The 24,365-nt window shown below is 40.3% G+C and overlaps 1 pseudogene; it reads left to right on the forward strand.

The window, feature by feature from the left end:
- The first annotated feature begins 1,108 nt into the window (after positions 1–1,108).
- Positions 1,109–1,605, forward strand: LOC109674266 (small ribosomal subunit protein eS10-like; annotated as a pseudogene).
- Positions 1,606–24,365: the final 22,760 nt, after the last annotated feature.

Consider the following 24,365-nt stretch of genomic DNA (forward strand, 5'->3'; position numbering starts at 1 on the left):
CCTACTGATCATTAAATCTCTGATCTTGATTATTCAAATCTCTAACCGTATGGTTAAATCCATTAACTTCTGCCTATCAGTCCTCTCTTCTTCCCTTCCCATGGATTTCTATAGATAATTCCTTTAGGTCATTTATCTTTCCAAATTGGATGAAATGCATTGTTCAACACTTTGCCCCCAGGAAAGATTACAGGATTTCCCTTTCCCACTGTTGTTAAATGTCACTTGTGTGGGGCTGCAGCAAATTAGGCACAGTCACCTAAACACTAGACTTTCTCCTCAATTGTTTTTAGGAAACTCCCCATAATGTAATAGGTATGAACTGAGGGTTGCCATGTGACAGTAGAAATGTGATAAGTGAAATTACCTGCAAATACACCTTACTTGTATGTTCAGGACCTGCGCAAACCTATTCCTGCGTATATAGTCTTTGTGTAATAATGGAATGCTTTCAGATACTTCTGATAAATTGGTTCATAAAAGGCAGCTCAGACCACAAGGTAACATACTGACCCTTGTTTGGAACACCAGAGCTGGCCTAAAGCTATTTCTCAAAGCAAAATTACTTGCTAAAGAAAGCTCAACTTTTTCCAAATTCTTGGGTCCTTGTCACAAGGTTTACCACAGGTTCTATTTCAGCATCTAATAATCAGATGTCCGTTAGGAGAAAAGCCATCATGGCCTACATGGAAAGCCATCCTTGTTCTATGCTACATTCATAGCCATTGGCCTTCTGGAGTACTGACAAGTAATCACAAGCCACATACCCAAATGCAGTGCATGCTTTCTCTCAAATCCAGAGAGGTCTCCATGTCTTGTACCTCCGACTTAAAGTATACCCACTTGGGCTTCACTTTGGTGGAATCAACATGCATGCTGATGACTGCTCTGCAGAAATGACACTGAGTGGCAGTCCTTGAGTTATGTGTGTTATCTCTCACCCTGCAACAGAAGCTAAATTGTCCTACTCTTCAGGATGCTCTGATGGTAACCAATGTGTGGACCAGGAGATACTGAAGGATGGTGAGATGCTTAAGATCCTAACAACTAACTCATGCCACTGGCTTTCCAGACTCAGCCTCAGACCCTGAAAATAATGTTAATGTAGATGTTAATGCCCAAGAAAAACTGGATTGTCATTTCTAAACTCTTTTTTAAGAAGGGAGTGATGGTAGCCAAGAAGGGTGTCCACATGCCCAAGCGCCCAGACCTGGCAGACAAGCATATGTCCAACCTTCATGTCGTGAAGGCCATGTGGTCTTTCAAGTCTTGAGGCTACTTGAAGGAACAGTTTGCCCAAAGACATTTTTATTTTTACCTTACTAATGAGGATAGCCAGTATCTCCATAATTACCTTCACCTACCTGCCAAGATCATGCCTGCCACCCTGCACTGTAGCCATCCCGAGACTGGCAGGCCTCAGACCAAATGTCTGACGGTGAGCAATCTGCAAGACTCACAAGACAGGAAGCCCACAGAGACACCTACAGACGGAGTGCTGTGCACCCTGGTGCTGGCAAGAAAACTGAGGCTGGGGCTGGGTCAGCAACTGAATTCCAGTTTAGAGGCAGATTTGGTTGTGGACATGGTCAGCCACCTCAATAAAGTTGGAGGGAATTATTTTGTGTTAAATAAACTTGTAGCCAGAGAAAAAAAATCATGCCACTGAACCATAGTTGATGAAACTGTGAGGCAACCAGAGGAAAGTTGTCTGCTTATTAGAATTAAGAAGGAAGTACTGCACAACTTAATAAGTGGATAACAAGTACCAAGGACTGTGCTATCCTGACAAGAGACATCATCAATAACAACAAACATAAGTTTGAAGGCAACACCTTCATAACTTTTCAATACTCTTCTGTCTTTCTTCAAAACATATTCAGATGTTGCACAAGCCAGACAGGCTTGAAGAAGAGATCTAACATTGTTCAATTTCCTCCTAGGTGCAGTTTTCCTTTTGACCAACTATTAACTATTACTATTTTACTTTTGGTTTACTATTTACCTCTGCCTTCATATCATAAATTCTGATATTAGGAATGTTTACTTCAATGATTTCTTCATGACCTAGGAAAATAATTTGAGAGTGATTTAGGATCCAACTGGACCTAACATTAGGTATATTCAGCTCTAACTCCAGATTTCACTCTGGCCATGCATGGTGACTCATACCTATAATCCCAGAACTCAAGAGGCAGGAAGATCAAAAGTTAAAGGCCAACCTGGTCTACATAGTGGGACCAAATAAAGATTTCACTCTAACAAGTCCCGCACAATGGAATCACAGGTCACATAAATTGGTGTTAACTCAAAGTCAATGCCCAACAATGTCAAAGAATCTGGGTATAAACACTTTCCCGGATCCACAATTACTCAGTGTGTTAGTCATCCTTCCATTACTGTGACAAAATATTAAAATAGGAAAGGTTCATTTTGGCTCCTAGTTTCACAGGTTTCAGTCCCTCTTCAGTTGGCTCCATTGCTTTGGGCCTGAGGTGAAGCAGAACATCATGGCAGTGGGATTTGTGGCAGAGGAAGCTGATCACCTAGTGGTGGCCAAGAAGCAAAGACAGAGAGGGAAAGGGGCTTGGGACAATATATACCATTCAAGGATCCACCCCACAGTGAACTACTTTCAACTAGGTCCCATCTCCTCCCATTAAACTATGAATCCATCAATGGATTAACCCATTGCTGAGATTACAGCCCAACAGCCCAATCACCTTGCCCTACCTCTGGACACTGCTGTACTGGGGACCAAACCTTCAAAATGCATACTTTTGGAGGACATTTAAATCCAAGCTATAGTACCCAATAAGAGGTCAAAGTTTCCTTTAAGGAGAAATAGTAGAAAGATTCACAGTCTGCACTTCTTTTCTTTTTAATATCCATCTTGAAGATCACCAAGATCCTCTTTACTACAGGAATTCTGGGTCCATGAATTGACCCAGGTCTGGGATTTGGGAGAGGCAGAATGAACCCAATCTACTTATACGATGTAGAGTTTTCCTGTTACAGGAGTCTAACAAAATATCAGTGGATTGTCCATCTACCTTTGGCTTAGAGATCATCCAATCCAGTAGTCATTCTGAGGGATATTGAGTGACCATGTCTGCTGTGATGTAAGTGACTTTCCTTGGCCTCTGACATGCTAAGATCCTCCCATTATTGACAAAGCACAGGAGATCATGTTAAATATGGAATCTCCCATTCTTATTCTTAGCCTATAGAAAATATTCACCAAAGCACCTTTAAAATTAAATATAATGATGTGTTCACAAGGACCCAGTGAGGGAAGCATTTTCTGGTGTTTCTTATGAGAAGAGAGAAGAAAGGTACATGATACATCCACTCCAATACTCTAGATGTCTTAGGGTTCCTTGCACTGTACTACATCAAGTAATTTATGACATCACCATTTTATCAAAAATTGTTCAAAGTCTTAGTCACACATCTGAACAATCACCTAGCAGTTCAAGATAGCAAGCTGATCTCAATGTTCTCACCATCTTAAGACATTTAGGTTGATTTAAAATAATACTCTTCTCTTCTTAGTTTAGCCCTTCAGAATCCTTACCCACACAAGAGATCTCCCATGCTCATGGATTGGTAGAATCAACATAGTAAAAATGTCTATACTTCCAAAAGTAATCTACATGTTTAATGCAATTCCCATCAAAATTCTAATGACATTCATTAAAGAGATTGAAAAAATCTACCGTTAAATTTGTATGGAAACATAAGAGGCCACGAATAGCCAAGGCAATACTCGGTCAAAAGAACAATGCTGGAGGTATCACGATACCTGACTTCAAACTATATTACAAAGCAATAACAATAAAAACAGCATGGTACTGGCACAAAAACAGACATGAAGACCAGTGGAACAGAATAGAGGACCCAGATATGAAGTCACACAACTATAGCCAACGTGTCTTTGACAAAGGAACTAAAAATATACAATGGAGAAATAGCAGCCTCTTCAACAAAAACTGCTGGGAAAACTGGTTAGCAGTCTGCAAAAAACTGAAACTAGATCCATGTATATTACTCTATACCAATATTAATTCAAAATGGATCAAGGATCTTAATATCAGACCACAAACTCTAAAGTTGGTAAAGGAAAGAGTAGGAAATACTCTGGAATTAGTAGGTATAGTTGCAGCTCAGCAATAAGAGATAGCATAGATAAATGGGACTTCATAAAACTAAAAAGCTTCTGCTCAACAAAAGAAATGGCCTCTAAACTGAAGAGACCACCCACAGAGTGGGAGAAAATATTTGCCAGCTACACATTAGACAAAGGACTGATAACCAGAATATATAGGGAACTCAAAAAACTAAATTCTCCCAAAACTAATGAACCAATAAAGAAATGGGCAAGTGAACTAAACAGAACTTTCTCAAAAGAAGAAATTCAAATGGCCAGAAAACACATGAAAAAATGCTCACCATCTCTAGCAATAAAGGAAATGCAAATTAAAACCACACTAACATTCTACCTCACCCCTGTTAGAATAGCCATCATTAGCAACACCACCAACAACAGGTGTTGGCGAGGATGCAGGGAAAAAGGAACCCTCTTACACTGTTGGTGGGAATGTAAACTAGTACAACCACTCTGGAAAAAAATTTGGAGGCTACTTAAAAAGCTAAACATTGATCTACCATTTGATCCAGCAATACCACTCTTGGGGATATACCCAAAAGACTGTGACACAGGTTACTCCAGCGGCACCTGCACACCCATGTTTATTGCAGCACTATTCACAATAGCCAAGTTATGGAAACAGCCAAGATGCCCCACCACTGACGAATGGATTAAGAAAATGTGGTATCTATACACAATGGAATTTTATGCAGCCATGAAGAAGAACGAAATGTTATCATTCGCTGGTAAATGGATGGAATTGGAGAACATCATTCTGAGTGAGGTTAGCCTGACCCAAAAGACCAAAAATCGTATGTTCTCCCTCATATGTGGACATTAGATCAAGGGCAAACACAACAAGGGGACTGGACTTTGAGCACATGATAAAAGCGAGAGCACACAAGGGAGGGGTGAGGATAGTTAAGACACCTAAAAAATTAGCTAGCATTTGTTGCCCTCAATGCAGAGAAACTAAAGCAGATACCTTAAAAGCAACTGAGGCCAATAGGAGAAGGGGACCAGGAACTAGAGAAAAGGTTAGATCAAAAAGAATTAACCTAGAAGGTAACACCCACGCACAGGAAATCAATGTGAGTCAATGCCCTGTGTAGCTATCCTTATCTCAACTAGCAAAAGCCCTTGTTCCTTCCTATTATTGTTTATACTCTCTCTTCAACAAAATTAGAGATAAGGGCAAAATAGTTTCGGCCGGGTATCGAGGGGGTGGGGGGGAGAGAGGGGGCGGAGTGGGTGGTAAGGGAGGGGGTGGGGGCAGGAGGGAGAAATGACCCAAGCATTGTATGCACATATGAATAGTAAAAAATAAATAAAATTTTTAAAAAAAGAATCCTTACCCACACTTATCCTGTAGACTTAGGCTGATAGAATTTAGAAAAATACCTTACTGTGTTGGTATCTGACATTCTCCTGAGTCTAAGCATTTTGTCCTTGCAACATGCCAGGACCTAACAGCTAAAGAAAATGAGTAGTAATGAGGAGACATGAGAATAATGAAAGAGTAATTCCAGAGGGTTTTTTCTGACCTTTAAAAAATGAATAGGAAATGAGGAATTGAGTATGAAGGGTATGGATAGTAATAGAGAAAAGCAAGTGTCTAGGAGGGTCTTGCTATGTATCCCAGGCTAGTCTCAAACTCATTGTCCTCCTGACTCAACCTCATGAGTGCTGGAATCACAAGAGTGTACCACCATGCTCAGCTACGTCTTGCACTAAAGATCAGCACAAGTAATACCAATGAGCTTGGCATAATACTTTACAAGCTTATATCATCAAATTTGATTCACTAACTCACATTTTGCTGATAAAGTGAGTCTAAGCTTGCATGGATTTACTCATGACTAAGAACCATGGTATGCAAAGCTAGAATCCAGATCTCTTGACAGAAGAGATGGAGTAGAAAGAAATAGATATAGAAGTCCATTTGATCTGGGTTGAAATCTGAGTTTTATTCTTAAACCGTGTAATCTTCAAAAGTTACTCAACTTTGCCCAGCCTTGGTTTTCTCCTATATAAAAGGGTGTACACAGGGTCTTCCATGCTGGAAAATGGAATGATGGTATATACAAATTGCCTGGTGCTCAGTGGGCTCTGCTTAGATAGATTCCTTCCCAACCATGTGGTTCTCTCCAAAGTCACCTGCACCCCAAGAAGAATCACATGTAGTGATCAACTGGAGAGGTCCTCAAGATGTTCAATTAGCCTAGCATCTAGAAGTGACCAAAAACCAAGTCCATAGGCCTCTCCACCTGTCCCTACTGACCTCTTCTCCAGCAGGAACAAAACCCAAGAGAACTGTAATTTTTGGCTTTCTGGATGGTTTAATAGGGCTGTAGAAGGACTTCAACATGATTCTCATAAAAGCTGTTTTCCTTGTGATTAAGTTGTATTTGCCTGTTAACTATGTGGTAAACAAACCCTCAGCTTCTGCCTTCTGGTTATGGCATCACCTGTGTTAATTGGGACTTGGAGGGTAGCAGGCTGGCAAGGCTGGTCAGGACTGGAAGCCAACAAACCCAATTTGGTTATCAGTTCTGTTGACACTAACAGAGCCATATGTGGTTGTGTGGCATGTCCAGCATGTCAAGCTGGGGTTTTCCCAGCTTTGAAAGGCCTGCTGTTTGGAACACTTGGCCTGGAATCAAACAAGGATTTCAGATCAGGGCTGTCACTGCCTTCAGCCCACCGCTCTCCAAGCAGCCTTTGCTTGGGTAGGGGAGGAGCAAGCCAAACCTGCCCTGTCCTATTCTTGGTTTGGGGCTGAGGAGGGAAGGCAAGCTCCATGCTGCACCTGGAATTAATCTGCCCATCTTAACAGCCCACCACAGCCACAACTGAGTTAGAAAAATTCCTTTCCTTGAAAGAAGCATGAGAAGAACCAAAATCCTCTCCATCTGTGTCACTTATCAGAACCGAATAAGGCTACCAGAGGATCCAAAGCAGGGAGAGGCTTGCTGAGAAATTCCTCACAGCCCATGGTCACATGACTTGAGAAGAAATTGGGGCAGTTCCCAATGTAACTTGCTGCCCCTGCCCCAGGGGCACTCACTGTCAAGAATGATTCAATTTAAACATTTTTAATTATTTTAGCCAATGGTGTGTGTGTGTGTGTGTGTGTGTGTGTGTGTGTGTGTGTGTGTTTTACAGGCAGAGAGAGAAGAGTATGTGTATGTTTTTAATCATCTGTGGTCAAGTCTGAGTTCACAAGAGCCTTTGAGTTCAGTAAAGCCCAACCGCCAAACCCACACTCAAATATTTTGTAGATAACAGAAGAGCCTTTGCAGGGTTATGCTCACAGGTACACAGACAAGCTTTGTGGCCATGTGGTGAGGACCCTCAAGTGGGAGCCAGAGGTTAGAGGACCTTGCAACAAGTGCTACAGCAAGTCATTCAGCTGTGCTTTGAAAAAAAGCATTTGGAGAAAATTCCATAAAAACCATTGCTCTTCTTCTTAGTAAATGAATATAATGAAACACCTACTGAGGGTATTATTGAGTTAACCCTCCTGAACAGGGTTAGCAATTATTGTTAGGTTTAGAGTTGTTTCTAGAATTCCACAATAAGTACTTGCAAGACTGGAAGGCAACATGTTAATGTGGTCAATTCTAGGTGTGAGAATATGAGCTAGATTTCTTTCTCCTTGTATTTTTATACAGTGTTAACATTTTTACATATTAATGTTTAATCTTAAATGCTTACTGTATGAATGAATGAATCCAGGGAAGTCTACTTGAAAACAGATCCAATTCTCATTTTCAAAATGGTTTTATTCCACAGGTGCAATGGTACACACCTGTAATCCCAGAATTCAGGAGGCTGATGAAGGAGAATCATGAGCTTGAGGCAAACCTGGACTGGTCTCAATGTTCCCTGCTGAGTCAGAATAGTGTCTGGGGCATGGAAAATGTTCAATAAATAATTTTTAAGTGATGTGTGAATGCCCTTTGGAATCTAAAGAGAAGGGGAAATGAGTTTCAAATAACAAATCATAAGACTTAGGTGACTTAAATAGAATTGGAGACATTAATAAGGGTATCAAAGGAAGGTAAGAAATTTCAAACACTTGGAGCTTATCAGAGAAGAGACCATCTAAATTTTTGTTATGACAGTGGCTGTAAAGTTAGAAAGTCCTATATACAATTCCTATATTCCACTCTTTGCTCTTATTTTGGTTAAAAGAGGAGCTAAGGCTATCCTGGCTTTTGTCCAATGACTAAGGCAATGGCTGGTTCACTTGTCAATTGTTTCTCCTCTCAACTCATAGTTTGTAAATAGGTCAAGTTAGAACTTCATCCTTAACAAACTTAGCAGAATTATTTAAACTCCAAACAAATAGTTAGGATCATGCAAGTTTTGGTGATCTCTTTAGTGGGTGGAATACATAAACACTAAGCAGTCAAAAGTACGATTGAAAGGTTAAAAATAAATGCACCTGGTCACATGGCTTCCTAGATCATGGGACACACAAGGACATTTTGCAGCATCTCTCTGTTATATTTCTTGAAAGGCATGTACTTGAAAGACCTTGCTTGAGCAATTCAAGTTTCTGGGACCTTCTACAATGGGCACGAGGCTGCTCTTACGTCTTTAATAAGTCCCCAGGACCTCACTTTGAAGCAGTGACTCACAGAGAATATTTTGTCAGGCCAACTGGGCCATAAAAATATTAAGTGTGGTTTTAAGCAATAAAGGATTTTATTATCTTGCTCACTTCCTGTCATAAAGCATTGCATTACATTATACTTTAAAGGGATTAATGACCTGAGTGCTATGTTTCACAAGAAACCCGTTATAATAAATATTCTAAAAGCATTGATATTAATGCTAATTTTAAAAATAGAAGTGCTTAAGAAGTGTTCAGTGAAGTGAACTGCAGCATGTTACACATAAAAACATGAAAATTTGGAGGTGTAAATTCAGTTGAATTTTTATCCAAGAGTTGTCAGATTTCATCTTAACATCATGCAATTCTTGAGACCACTACCAGAATAGGACAAATTCCTTGATAATCTCTTACACCTCAGCAAGACAAGGTACTATGTTCAGCTGGTTGTAACTGAAGTTAATTTATCCCTTCTTTTAGACCACTTACCTGACAAGAGTGACCAAACACACTCTCAGAGCCATTATCTTTTCAAAGTCCAGCAAGAAAAAAATCACTTCCTACTTTGGTTATAATTAAGACTTACATTTTGCTGACTGAATAGTCTCTCCCCAGCCATGAATCCACAGCCTCCCACTTTGAACCATATTATTTTAAGCAATTTCTGCCTTCTTAGAAGAGGGACCTAGGGCCCTGTTTCATATCCAGTGAGAACAACAAACTGAAGTCATTTTAATGCCTGCTTCATTCAGTCCTTTCTTAGACCAAACACTTGTCTTTCATATTCCCTTGCATGCTTGGCTTCCTCTTCTAGAAAATGAGTACGGTACTGCAGATTGCTTAAGCAAAATAATGTTTCACAGTAACTTGCGAAATGCCAAGGCTAGGCGGGCAGTAGTCTGCGTGCATTACAATTGTCAGGCCCTAACTTGGGCAGCATTTCAAATGTGATACTTCCATTTGTATTACAAGGACTGAAGCACAGGCATTTCACTGATGAGATTCAGAGCATTTAGGTTGCTTACTAAATTCACACTGTGTTATTATACATCACTGCAGAAAAATTACTTAAAAGGACTTCCAGAAGAGGGCAATGTTCCTGAGGTTAATTTTGCTAATAAATTTTCCAAATACCAAAAATTCACACTAACTCCACATTATTTATTCAAAAGCACTCTCATGGTGAAGTCTGAGAACTGGTGACTTTAGGAAAACATTGAATTAATACTGACTGATTCCTCTTATAAATATTACTGTAATTTTCCTTTTCTTGAGAAATTTGAAACTGTTCTATCTGTTTGACATAAGTCTTCTTTAGGCATAAGATTTCTGGGAAATCTCTTTGTGTGGTGCCAGAGTCTTGATTTAATTGTCCTGACAATACATAAGCTTTTGATTCTGGTTTGCCCCTAAAACTGAAATATGGATGTTATTTTAGATGGGTGCTTGGCTAGGAAGATTACCATTTGATCTGCGAAGAGAAGAACTTAGGAAAACACACTTCGGTTTTCTTCTCTGAAATGCTGAAGAGTTGAATCCTGAAGCTACAGGTCATAAATCACTCTGACTGTCCGAAAATGTGAGCTGTATGACCCAGAGTCCTCACAGGAACCTGAAGTAAAGAACTAAATTTCTTCCCTACTGAAAACTGCATGATTATCTCAGGGGTTCTTCCTAAAAAGAAACTATTCAAACTTGAGTAGAAAAAAAAAAAAGGCACTTTCTTCCTAGAAAGATTTGTTAATCCAGCCCTGAATATCCTATGGAAACGATTTCAAGAGAGTCCTACTTAAGAGAATTCAGGCAAGTTTTTGGTGGCAAGTGCACTAGTTTCTCCTAATGTGAGCAGCCTGTACCAGCCAGGCACACTGTAATAAAAAGGAACCTGCCAGCACCACTGGCACATCCCAAGGAGAATTTTGCCTGAGAGATCTCAAAAAGGCAAAGCCAGCTTCCATTAACCTCTCCAACCCTATAAAATTATCACCTGCGTGGACATCTATTTATTTATTTGCTTTGTTTTGCCTGCCAACATTCCTTGCCCTTTCTTTTGGCTAAGAATGCTTGAGCAATGAACACGTGATCCCGATTTGGACAATCGGATTTTCTCTTCTCAGAATTTGGTGCTTGTTGAAGTGTCAAAAGAACAGGAAGGGCTGGGGTGTAATCCTTTCAAAACCGCCCAGTGAAGAAATTGCCTGCTAGTCTCTGCTACTGAGTCCTTGGGATTTTCCTGGTCTCTGCCCTTTCTGGGACCTGGATGCTCAGCTTGTCCTTGGATTTTTCTAGCTTAAGTTAACCAGAGTTGAGTTCTGTTGTTTGCTCCCAAAGAGCCTTAACTGAAACATGTCCTGAATAGAAAGGGATTCTATGAATCCCTGTGGTGAAAGACTGCTCAGATGCTCACTCTGTATATGCTGGCCAGAAAACAAAATCAACACCTTCTTTAAAGTCTACTTTTTAAAAGCCAGGCAGAATAAATACATGAAGAAATGCTCAACATCCTTGTCCATAAAGGAAATGCAAATCAAACAATATTGAGATTCCACCTCACTCCAGCCAAAATGATTATCATCAATAACACAAACAACAACAAACGCTGGTGAAGATGTGGGGAAAAGGAACACTTCTTCATTGTTGGTGGGAATGTAACTTGGCACAACTACTATGAAAAGCAATATGGAGGACTCAAAAAACTAAAAATAGAACTACCATACAATCCAGTGAGACCACTCCTGGGCATATATCCAAAGGAATGTCCTCCAGGCTACAATAGGGTCACTTGCACTCCCATGTTTATTACAGCGCTATTCACAATAACCAAGCCTTGGAAACAGCCCAGATGCCCCACAACTGATAAATGGATTAAGAAAATGTGTTATATATACACATGGAGTTTTATTCAGCCATAAAGAAGAATTAAATTATGTTGTTTGCAGGTAAATGGGTGGAACTGGAGGACATAATGTTAAGCAAAGTAAGTCAGGCTCAAAAAGTCAACGGTCACATTTTTTTCCCTCATATGTGGAAGCTAGATTGGTAAGTTAAAGGTGCACATAAGCACATATATGATTATAGATAGATAGAGAGAGAGAACAAGATTGAATTAGTGGGTCTGAGGGTACTACAGGAGATGGGAGACTGAAAGAAAATGTTCAAGAATGAAAAACATTGAGACATTCCACCTATATATGAATATAACATAATGTACTGTAAACTGTTGATAATAGGAGAGTATGGCGATAGAGAAAGAGTAAGTAATGGGGGATAAATCTGATTAAAGCACAATCTATACATGTCTAAAATACCAAGGTGAAACCCTCTTGGACTATCAATATATACTTTTTAAAAAATGAAGACTGGAGGTATGGCTCAAGCCATAGAATACACTGTGTTCAAACCCTAGTCCTGCCCCCTCCCCCAAAGAAAAATGAAGGACAGGAAGGTAAGATAGTTCTTTCCTGGTGGTGGGTAACAGTGGGAAGGGTACATAAGGAAACATAAGGAAAGGGTTTCCTTATGCACATAAGGCACATAAGGAAAGGGTGAGTGAGGGTGAATGTGGTGGGTGTATTTTGTATTCATATATGAAAATAGAAGGTTGAAACTGTTTTAAGAAAGGGATAGGGGGAAGGAGAATGATGGAGAGGGTGAATTTAACTAAGATATATTATAAGCACATATATAAATATTACAATGTATCCCCCAAACAAATTATATGCTAATTTTTTTAAAAGCAAGGCATGGTGGTACATGCCTACAGTCCCAGCACCCCAGAAGGCTGAAGCAAGAGGATCATAAAGTCAAGGCCAGCCTGGGCTGTCTAAAGAAAAAAATACTAGCAAGAAAGAAAAAAAATCTATAAAAGCCATCCAGTTCCATGTTTCAGGAGCAAAGGTATTTCTAATCCCTTCTCAAAAATCATCTCAAGTCAAGAGAAATAGAAAATGAAAACAATATATATTTTTGACAAAATTTAAATCATTTATAGCCCTGAATCAAACTAGGAGGTAACTAGGAGAATAGGAAACCCAGTAGATGGTGGGATGTGGGGAGAAAAAGGAACTACAGCTTTGAGAAGCAAACCCTGGAAAACTCAGAGCTCAAGACACCTGTTAGCACTGGAAAGAAAGGCCTGCCTGAAAGTCTAGAGAAAGTCTATCTCAAACCCCAGCCCAGAATCACCACAGGAGGCAATGATTTTCTCTGTAGCACGGTTTCCTCTAGAGAAACCAAACCAGAGAGGCTCCAGCCATGAGTACAAGGAAGGCTGGGGTGGGCTCTGCATAGCGAACAGGTAATGGAGAATATAAGAACATTCCTACCAGCTTTGCCTGTGAAGGCAAATGTACCATAAGCTTTTGTGAAACTTTGAGAATGTATGGGAAGACCTGATCATATAGCGGCAAAGCACTTGCCTAGTTTGTGTTAGGCTCTAGGTTCAATCTCCAACACAGCAAAAAAAGAAAGAAAATTTTCAGTGATTCCATAAATGTAATGCATTAAAACATGGCATTTGTAAACTAAAATCATCTCCAGTAAAATTTTCTTATATAAATGTAAACATTAAATATATATTGTCATTCTAAAAGTACTAAGGGGTATGGTTCAGTAGTAGAGTGCTTACCTAATATAAAGTACTAGCAAGTAATTTTCATAAAAACAAATTCATGTAGAGGGGTAACTTTGATCAAAGTATATAATATGCATGTATGGGAATATCACAAAGAATTCTGTTTGTACAATTAATGTACACTAATAAAAAATAAAATAAATTCATGTTCAAAAACAAAGTCACTAACATGAAGTGAAAACATTAATTAATAGTAAAAAACTATTAAGTAATTAATATTTAATATTCTTTAAATGATATCTTTAAAGAGTGTCATTTTTAAATCATACATACATTTTCGCACAAATATTCAGCTGCTAGAAAAAGCTTCTGATAACTGTAATCGTCTTGAGGCTGGTGAGGTAATTACAGGCCAACTGCAAACATTCTTCTTTGGTTCCATTATCTTCAAATAATGCATCTTTTATTCAATAATTTTAAGAAGATCTTTCTAAACATTTTTTGGCAAATTTTGTATCTTTTCTTTTTTCATTTTGGTTTTTTATTTATTTATTGCGGTACTGGGGCTTGAACTCAGGGCCTTCACCTTGAACCATTCCTCCAGCACTTTTTTGTGATGAGTATTTTTGAGATAGGGTCTCACGAACTATTTGTCCAGGCTGGCTTCAAACCATGATCCTCCTGATCTCTGCCTCCTGAGTAGCTAGCCACCAGTGCCTAGCTGTATCTTTTCTTGATAGCAGCATATAGTTTTGTTTCAAAAAGAGTATTTATGGTGTATTTAATCTCCTTTATCATCTTTAGAGTTCAATGTTATTAAATTCTTCTTCCACTAGATTTAAACACTTTCATCAACAATGAGAATTATTCTTGCACTCAGAGCTTGCAGCGCCCCAATTCAGTTTTGCACTGCACCCTGTACAGGACAGATCTGTTTAGACTTGTAGATGGTGCATCAGGTTGTTTTTTTCATTTTCGTTGAAAGGATGAATTATTGTTCTTAATCTTCGGACATAATTGACTTGGATTTCAGGATCCTAAGGACCATCAGCCAGGGTGGCTTTAGCCAGTGAAACTGTTACAAGCCAACTGGCTGGGATTCTTTTGCTCTACCCAGAAAGAAGTTGCAGGTAGACAAAGAGAACCTCTTCTAGTTTATTCTGGACTTTCAGGGAAAAGTGGCAGTCAACCCTGGGCCTTTGACAGCTAGGGAGATGGCATAGGGTTTGAGCCTCAAACCAAGGGTCCAAGAACCCTAACAACTAGGGAAACAGGACAGGGTTTTGGGGCCTGTTACAACAACTGTGGCAGAAGGGCTCTCTTCAGCCAACCAATCCCATACCTCACGTGGCCTGAGGCCATAACTGTTACAGCTCTTTGTACCTCAAGTGACCTGAGGCTCTAAGTGTTAACACCTCTCTCTCTCTCTCTCTCTCTCTCTCTCTCTCTCTCTCTCTCTCTCTCTCTCTCTCTCCCTCCCCACTAATATTCTCTACTGCTGGTCATTGCCTGCCCCTGTCACTCTAGTCAGTTTTGCCTGAGCCAGCTCAGCTCAGTTTGTCAGCCTTACTGATGCCCTACAGCCAGAACAGTTTTCTCTCTGCCACTCCTTCTCTTTCTCTTTTTTTCTTTATGTTACCAACTGCTCACAAAGTGAGTTGACTGTCCTGCTTAAATAGTCAGAAGAGGAGAGGAGAAGGGTGCCTGCACCAATCACAGGTCTTCTATTGGGCCAAAGCACCCTTCAAAAGGGTGCTTACAACATAGACTTAGCAGTAACAGTACTTGAGCAATACTTAACAGTGCTCTAACAATATTTAACCCCTGTCCCAATGTCCCAGGGAGAAGTGAATCCTTACCTCTGTTTCAAAACTGACCAGCCACTGTCTCACAGGGGACCTAGGTTGCCATGAAAGTCCTGTAGAGAGAAAGCAGAAATCCCACTCCATTACAACTGAAGTGGATTTAATGACTCTAGATCACCCAAATGTGATGAAGCTGGCCCAGGTCATTGGAACAGTGGAACATGTCTGCCCTGTGATGGAACATGCTCATGGAGGAGAGCTACAGGCCCATCACCTGCAGGAGAGGAGGCCTGGAGAGTATTCAGGCAGATCACATGCATCATGTTCTACTGGCAGAAGAAGAGCATTGTGCAAGAGAGCTGGAGCCAATTAACATCCTTCTGGATGCCACAGGTAACATTAAGGACTTTAGACTAGGCACCAGGTTCATGGCCAGGCAAAATCTGGCACTTTTCCATTTTGTGCCCCAGAAATCTTTCAGCACCAAGAATACTGTGGCCCTAAGCTAGATGTCTGGAGCCTGGGTCACAAAGCCCCTCCATTTAAACCTACCACCTAACTGCCGCTGGAGCAGCAGGTCCTGAATGAAACATATGATTTCCCATCTCACCTTTCTGCAGAAGTACAAAGCATTATCAGTCAGTTACTGACCATTGACCCTGGGAAGAGGCCCATGCTAGAGCACATTGTTCCCCAAGTCATTCTAGCACGACACTCTTCAATCACCTGAGCCCCACAATCATGGTCATCATGTGTGACATGGGTTCTGACCCACCTGAGATCTGGGAACCCTTGCTAAAAAGAAAATTCGGTGAAGTGATAGACACAAAGCTTATGGTCCAACACCCGATATGCTAGCGCATTGGCTTCTCATCCAAGAGCTGTGCCTTGCCGTCTCCTGCAGATCCTTCCACCTCCGCTCTCCCCACTCCTCCGCTCCAGAGCAGAAACAGCGAGCCTGACTTTTGCCCTTTACCTTCTTGCCCTCTGAACATCTGTCTGAGAATGACAAGCAGTCAGGGCAGAAGGACAGGAGAATAGCCACCACGCCTGCCATTCCCTTCAGTGGCCTGCAGTTAAAGAATCCCCTTTCCCAGCACAGCCCCCTATCATGGTACCGTGGCTATCCCCTGTACCCCCAGTATGAGCAACAGTGGTGAGGAGACAGAAAACAGAAAGTCTTCCCAGGGTACGTTGTCGGAAGAAAACTCCCTCCCAGTGGGCAGCAACTTGGTGTATCTGCAGCCTGTACCAGTGACAAGAGCCAAGCCTGGAAGGAATTGACTAGGAGGATTGCCACTTGTATTCTAAGAATATGTTGCTGCCTGCCAGTGCAGAATTCAAGAACAAACTGGCTCCAATGAAAGGTGAACAGCAGAGACAGACACAAAACCAACAGAAAGACAGGAGACCCTGGACTCTGTGAATCCTGACATCATGGTATGGGGGATATGGACTTAAACAGTTGTGGAGAGAGCTGGACAGAAGATGTAGGCTGCTGTATGCCCAGCACACCTTACCCAGAGGCCACCGTCCAGCACAGGACACCATAGGTTTCTCCACAGGGACTTCAGTCAAGAGGGCACCAGTACCGCAAGGGCCTTCTAAAGTGTCTTGTGCAGAGGGTGGGTGATCCAAAAGAGATGCACCAAGCTCCCCATTGCCCAACTGAGGGGAGCCTCAGAGAATTTTTCCTGGGACTTCCCCCACCCTGCTCTTCTCTGTCCTTTTGCTCATGTTTCTGGGGTAGCAGAGAGGGTTCTGAATGCATTTCTGTTTTTCACATATCTTGTAATAAAATTGATACTCCTGGGAAAAATGGAATAGGGAGATTTAAACAGCAGATAAGTCATAGCTAAAGAGAGCAATAGAGAGAAGAAGAATTGGAAATGTGAAAAGATTGAGAGGCTAACTGGATATTATCGGATTTTCAAAGAGAGAATGGAAGAGCATATCAATGTTTGAAAGAATGTTAGCTGAAAATTTTTCAAAACTCATATAAAACACATGAATTTGAAGATTTAAGATGTATAAAGTACTCCAAATAGGAAAAACAAAAATAAGAATATTGGGTATCAGGAAAAATATATTTAACTTTGTTTCTTCTTAGAGTATTTGAGGGACTTAAAAATGGAGTTGGTCACATTTGCTAAGAGTTCGATTACCATAATTATGGTGTGAGATGATGGTTTGAATAATGATGAAAATACAGATTTTGAATCAAATCCAGTGTGATAAAATGAATGCCCTGATGAAAAAAATCAAGAGAATGAAGGAAAAGACCAAGTCAAACAGTGACTTTCTTTCTAGATTTTCTCAACATATGCAGTGAGAAAATTAGGGAAGTTGAGATGAAGTAATTTGTGAGAAAAAGAGATACATTTGGTTTCTGATCGATTAATTACATTTGAGGGTATAGTAGCATATTGAAATGAAAATTTCAAATAGAGAACCCATTTTTAAAATATTTAAATTTTTTCTGATGCATATTTGTGAAGAAAAATACCTAACCACAAATTTTTGTTTTATTACATATCCAGAGTCGAAAATATAAGGATCATTTTCAGAGCACAATTTCAGCATGTGATGTATTTTTATGTATGCATTCCAGTAAAATAATAAAAAGGAGTAAAACAGCATTAAAAAAGAAGACCTGCAAAAAATTATAAATGTAATTTTTGGAAAGATAATTTTTCACAACAAGCAAATCTATTCACATCTCCATCTATGGTATATTTTATGAGCACTATGAATAAATCCCAGAGATACTTATGCATAGTGCTCATAAAATAGTTTTGTTGTTCATTATATTCATAAAGTCATATAATTTGAATTTGAAATGCTCAAACACAACTTAGTGAGATAAGTTTGGTCTTAGCTTATTTCATTGTGTGATTTTGATTCTACAAATAGTTATCTGAGAATGTGACTGAATTACTCCTAAGGGAATATATGCTGTGTGAATAAGAGGCCTGTGTAGGAGATCATGACAAGTGGAAGTAGCAGGGGAGCCTTTGACCAGGGGTGGGGGAGGGGGAGTTGTCAGAAAGGACTCAGATCCCTAGATGGTGTGGAGTGAACTTATCCAAGACCAGGTCAAATTTAAGAATCACAGAATTATCCTTATGCTAATCCTCTGGGGGAAAAAAAAACAGAAATCGAAGCATAAACAACTGGGTAAGTGCTCAGTTACCCTATGAGCAGTCTAACTCCTTTACCAGGCAAGAGTTTCTATAGACCCCCAAGAGGGTCAGTAAGGGGAACTGGCCCAGATTCATTTTCAGAGTAAAGAAATCAGTGTGCCAGGAAGATGGTCCAGAGATCCATGTATCAAACTAGGGTAAATATCCTAACCCAGATGCCATATGTACTTCTTGTTACCAGACCTAGCCATGTGTATTACTTATACCACTGAACCCCACTCGATGGCAAACCAGTGTCCTCTCTGCTGTGATTCTGTTCTCCTTTTTTTAAAATTTAATTCAGTTTATTGCTTTAATAGTAATCAAAGCAAAATGAAAACTGGGTGGTCATGAGACATTTAAAACTCCTTGTTCCTAGTTTCCAACTGATGCCTTTTTGACAACACTCAAGGTGCACCCCCAAATCTTTTGTTCATCAACATCATTCCTTCCAGAGCTGAGCTCTGAATTTACACCCCGGGCAGAAGTGTTTCTCCACCTGGGGATTCTCAGGATACCAGGCTCGGCCAAATGGGAGCAACCTTCCTTCTAGACCACAGTCTTGTGGCCCACCTTGGAGGCTGAAATACAGCTACTGTACTCAGCCTCCCAAACTCACCCTAATAACATCTGCTTTATAGCCGTGGCTCCTACAACCTGCTCTCCCCTTGGCTCCCTCGCCCTCTCCGAGAGGATGTGCTCTACGATGCGGCAGGTCTGGTGGAAAGTTGACAGTCTCCAAGCCAAGGGCAAATCCAGCCAGCACTGGATAAATGACTTGAAGTGCTTTCTCAAGGGACCCTTTCCAGGTACAGGAGCCCTTCTTAACCAGATTTGGCCTGTGCTGGCAGACAGCCTTGTTCAGGAGCACATTAAAAAATCAAAATACAGACACCGTTTGAAAAGCATAGAAAGCTTGACTCTGACATCTTATGTATTAAAACATTGTTACATAAAAATGACCACAAAGTTCCAAATTCATACTTTCCTACTTTGTGAGACCAGTTACCACCAGGAATGAACCTGTGAAAGTGTGAGGCCGACTGTGGAGCCTCAAGAGGTCCTGGGATAAGGTTGGAGCCACATTCCAAGCCTTGGGGGCAAGATCAATGTCCTGGCCCTTGACAGCAGCCTGGTCTGAGACGAAGTGGGTGAGCTGGTACTGTCACCTCGCCACACGAGGCTGGTGGCAAACTCTAGCCCCAGCCAGCGCAGAGCCGATAGTCTCTTCCGAGGTCCCCTTTCATCTGCCTCATAAAGCTCCAGACACATTGGCACAGATCACAGTTTTTAATGAAGCGTGGGCTTCTGGCTGGAGCCAAAGGGGCATTACAAGCTCAGAATGAGGCTCTTTCATACCCTTTGAGAGGGTGATATAGGAGGCCAGCCTCTGGAATGATTTTCTGCGGGGAACTAAATATTAGTCATGTAACTTATTTCATTTTTCCTCATCAGATTTTAGTGACATCCACAGTGGATCATTTCCATCTTTGTTTTGAAGCAGATCTAAAGCAGGGCCTTGAAAAATTCAGATGGTTCTCAGGACTGGAGCGAGACTACGAGTCTCCCGAGTATGAACTGTGTGAGAACATTAGTGCTAAGATTACAGTATCCCTGTGAAAATCCTCCTGTTTTCTTTTTAATTCACCTGAGGAACCACAAGCACAGAGAATTTAAGGTCATGTACTTCATCTCATTCTGTTGCTTCTCAGTAGACATAATGCCTTTGAGGTTAGTCCCAAAGCCAATGAGTAAGGAGTGAGGTGCATGCTGAACACTGGAAAGTTGAGTATTTTGGAGTTACTCGGATCTTGTTTGAATCTTGACTCTACCACTTCTTAGCTAAGGACTCCTGAGATACCTCAGTGTCCTCACTGATAAAACAAGGCCATCTAAAGACTCAGGACTTCTGCACCAGGCAACTGAAACACTGGAATATAACATTCTATGTGCCACCTAGAACTGCATGATTTTGTGCTCCTGCCAGGACTTCAGCAATCCCTAACAGTTAATCGAGTCTATTTGCCTTTCTCCTCCAAAAAGAAAAGAAGAAACAATTTGAGTCCTGGTTCTCCCCCCCACATCCTGACTGTATAGTCTTAAGTTCTGACCCTTTTGTATCTCTAATTTTCAAATGCAATTGAGAATAAGCCAGTACTAAATCTGCTTATCTGGAAGCATTTTTTTATTTTTTAACATACTGCTGTACTGGGGTACATTGTGACATTTGCAAAAGTACTTACACTACATCTTAGTTAGATTCACCCCTTCCATCATTCTCCTTTATCTCCTCTTCCTCCTTCTTAGAACAGTTTCAATGGAACAGTCTCATTGTTCCATTTTCATGCATGAGTACATAGGACTTCCACTAAAGCACTGCTGTAAAGATTTGGATATTTGGAGATGGCATACCACAACAGACACCTAAAACACGGGCATGACTTTGGACTCAGCACTGATCAAAACTGGAAACACAGTGAGGATACTGAGGGGAGTTTTAGTGAAAGTTAAAAAAAAAGTGCTTCAAACACTCTGTTTGCATGATTCTGGACAATGACTATTGGTGAAGATTCAAGGGAAACTGGGGAAATTCTTAATGGAAATTGGAAGAAAGGAGATCCTTACGTAGTGCTAGTAAGTTTAGCAGCACTGCCACTGGCAGTTGTGTGGCAAGTAGAAAAAGTACCCATGAACTGGATGACCTAGCTGAGGATCTTTCCAGCCAGAGTATAAAAATGCTTGCTGGTTTCTTCTTAGTGACTATAACAGATAGAACACTATGTGGCAGTTAGTTTTATTGTCACCACAACCAAATACCTGATAGAACAACTTAAAGGAGGAAAGATTTATTTTGGCTCACTGTTTCAGAGATTTCAGTCCATGATTCTCAGTTCCACTGATTCTGGACTGGCAAAGAGGCAGAACAATATGGCTGTTGGAGTGTGGAGGAGGAAGGTATTTACCTCATGGCAAAGGGAACAGAGAGGGACTGAAGACCAGGTTTAACGTTCAAAAACACACCCCCCTGTGACCTACTTCCTCCAGATAGACCCCACCTCCCAACATTCCCACAACCCTCCAAAATAGCACCACCAGCTAATGACCAAGCATTCAGTGCAAGAATCTGTGGAGGATGTCTCATATTCAAACCATAACAGACTCTTATACAAAAGACTGTTAAACTGAACAAGCCAGGAAACCATTAAACACAGTGGTTTTGAAACTTTTCAGCCCTTTCAGAAACAAACATTGATAAATTTTAGAAAAAGGATTTCAAACAAAAAAATCAAATTCAGGTCACTACAAGGAAGATGGAAGATAGTGTGCCTCAGACTAAATATTCACTAAAATTTTAAAAGGTTTGAGCCATAGATTCATTCAATTAAACAGTAGGAATTTTAAAAAATTCAAGGTCTTACTTATTTAATAGCAGTTTCATACAAGGAACTCCTTAATTACCTAAAACTACAAAACAATCAGGACAACCACCATTACTGTGATGTTTCTGAATACCACCAAACAATGTTACACATCTGCAATCAAGAAAGCTACTTATAAAGTTGTAAAAACAAAAATTTTTTTTAAGAAACATTAAAATGACCCAGTTTTATAAATTGGTCTTTATTTTGGAGACTGCTATGGGCTTACATGTTAATAAAGCAAAACAAAAAAAAAGAAATTTAAGGATATCATCCTTCAATAAAAGCTTATAGTAAAAAAGGGCATCTCTCAAAGAGATTTGTGGGGTTTTTCCTAGTGGAGTAAACCTAATATGATTCATACAACACCTATAAAAATTTTAAAAGAATGACTTCAGAAACATGCCTAGCTTTGACTGAAAGGCACACAGAAGCAGACAAAATGAAAATAAGCCAAAGGATGCCAAGACTTCTATAGGTAAGAAGCAAGTTAAGTGGTTCACACCTGTACTCCCAGCTACTCAGAAGGAAGAGATCAGGAGGATCATGGTTCGAAGTCAGCCTAGTCAAAATAATTTGCAAGACTCTATCTCAAAAAAACCTTTCACAAAAAAAGGGATGGTGGAGAGGCTCAAGGTGTAGGCCCTGAGTTCAAGCCCCAGTACTGCAAAAAAAAAAGCAAGTTAAGAAAGATGTTCAGCTGCAAACACATGCTAACTTTCATGAAGGAAGGATGAGTCAGAGAAAAGAACCAAGAGCCCAAAAAGCAGAGCCAAGAGTGGTATAGAATAACACTGTCAGGAGTGACTGTGTCCCAAGGAAGTTCCAGGTTCACCTAGCTGGGTTTCAGAACTGCTAGAGATTCCTGTGTGCCTCCGATGCTCCCCATTTTGAGCAGAAATATGTACAGCAGTTATCCTATGCCTTGCTAACCATTGTATGTCGTGGGGTGGGCGTGATAACTTGTCATTGTAGCCCACAGGTAGCAGATAAAGAGAAATAGTGTATAGGAAACTATACCAAACAAGCCCATCTTGTACCCATTCCTGATTTAGTTGACAATATTCTGGAGTTTGATCTGAAGCTATAATGGGATGAGACTTTGGGGGAACTAACAAAGGGCTGAGTCTATTGTGTGTGTGGAAAAGATGACTAAAACCCTTAGGATCGACTCTTACAGTCCAACAACCCAGATGGCTCCTTATGATTTTCATCGTTCTATAGTTCCCTCCTACATTGTACCAGAATTAGTCCATGTGACAACAGAATATAGTACAAGTGGTGTTACAACACTTCTGAGATTACATTCTAAAAGACATTGTGACTTCTGTCTTCTTCTCTCTTGGATCACTCATTCTAGATGAAGCAATGTCATGTCATGAAAAGGCCCACATGGTGAAAAATTGAAGGATTAGGTTAACAGCCACGTGAATGAGCCTGGACATGGATGCTCCAGCCCAGGCTGGAGCACCAAAATTTTCAGACAACTGCAGCATCAAAATTGTCCAGCAAAGATGTGCTTGGATTCCCGACCCTCAGAAAGTACATAAATAATATATATTTATTTACTAAACTGATAAGTTTTAGGTGATTTGTTATATACAAATAGATAACAAATACAGATAGCTAATACAGAAAATTTTCTTTAAAGTGTTACATTAATGTGGTTAAAAATAATAAATGTCTATGTGGTTAAAAGTATATGTAGTCATGTGTTGCTCAATGACCAGGACACATTCTGAGAAACACATTGTTAGAGAATTTTGTCATCCTGTGAACATCCTAGAGTATACTTATACAAATTAAGATGGCTACAACATCAGTAGCCCATGTAATCTATGGGACCACCATCATACATATGTGCTCCATCGTTGACTGAACTGTCACTATGTGGTACATGACTACATGTATTACCAAGAGATGAATTTTACAGGTCTTCCCTGGGGGTGGGTACCAGTGGGAGGGGTGTGGACACAAGGAAAAGGGGAATGAGGGGGAGCATGGTGGATGTATTTGGTATCCATATATGAAGACAGAAGAAAGAAACCTGTTGAAATTGTTCTAAGAAGGGAAGAAGAGGGAAGAGGGAAGAGTAAATCTAACTAAAATATATTATGAGCACATATGTGAATATCATAATTTATCCCCCTGTACAACTATTATATGCTAATGAAATAGTTTTTAAAAAGAGATGAATTTTAGTAACAGACACAAAGTATGATAATTAACGCTTGACGGATGCATGTCACTCACTCTCTGTACGTAAAGGACATCAACTTTCAGCAAATGCTTTCCAGAATCCAGGTATCTTTCCTAGAGAAAGGGACATTGATCTTTAACCTTTTAGTCTTCAAGAAACTAAAAATCTTCACAAAGAATGTCTTCTGAATAAACTCTTACTGATATACACTTGGTGCCAGAATAGCTCTGTAGTTGAGGAGAGAAAAAAAAGGCGTGTCTATGCTCCCTGCACAGGGAGTAAGGCAGGACAGGATTTTAATCTACTTGAAAAATACCTAAGAAGACAAGGGAGTAAAACCAGGGCATGGCCATTTGAGTTACAGTAGCTCAAATACCGGAGCCCCAACTTCCAGAAAGTGTTTTCAGACCCACAA

The sequence above is a fragment of the Castor canadensis genome, chromosome 8 (assembly GCF_047511655.1).
Source record: "Castor canadensis chromosome 8, mCasCan1.hap1v2, whole genome shotgun sequence".
NCBI classification, from domain to species: domain Eukaryota; kingdom Metazoa; phylum Chordata; class Mammalia; order Rodentia; family Castoridae; genus Castor; species Castor canadensis.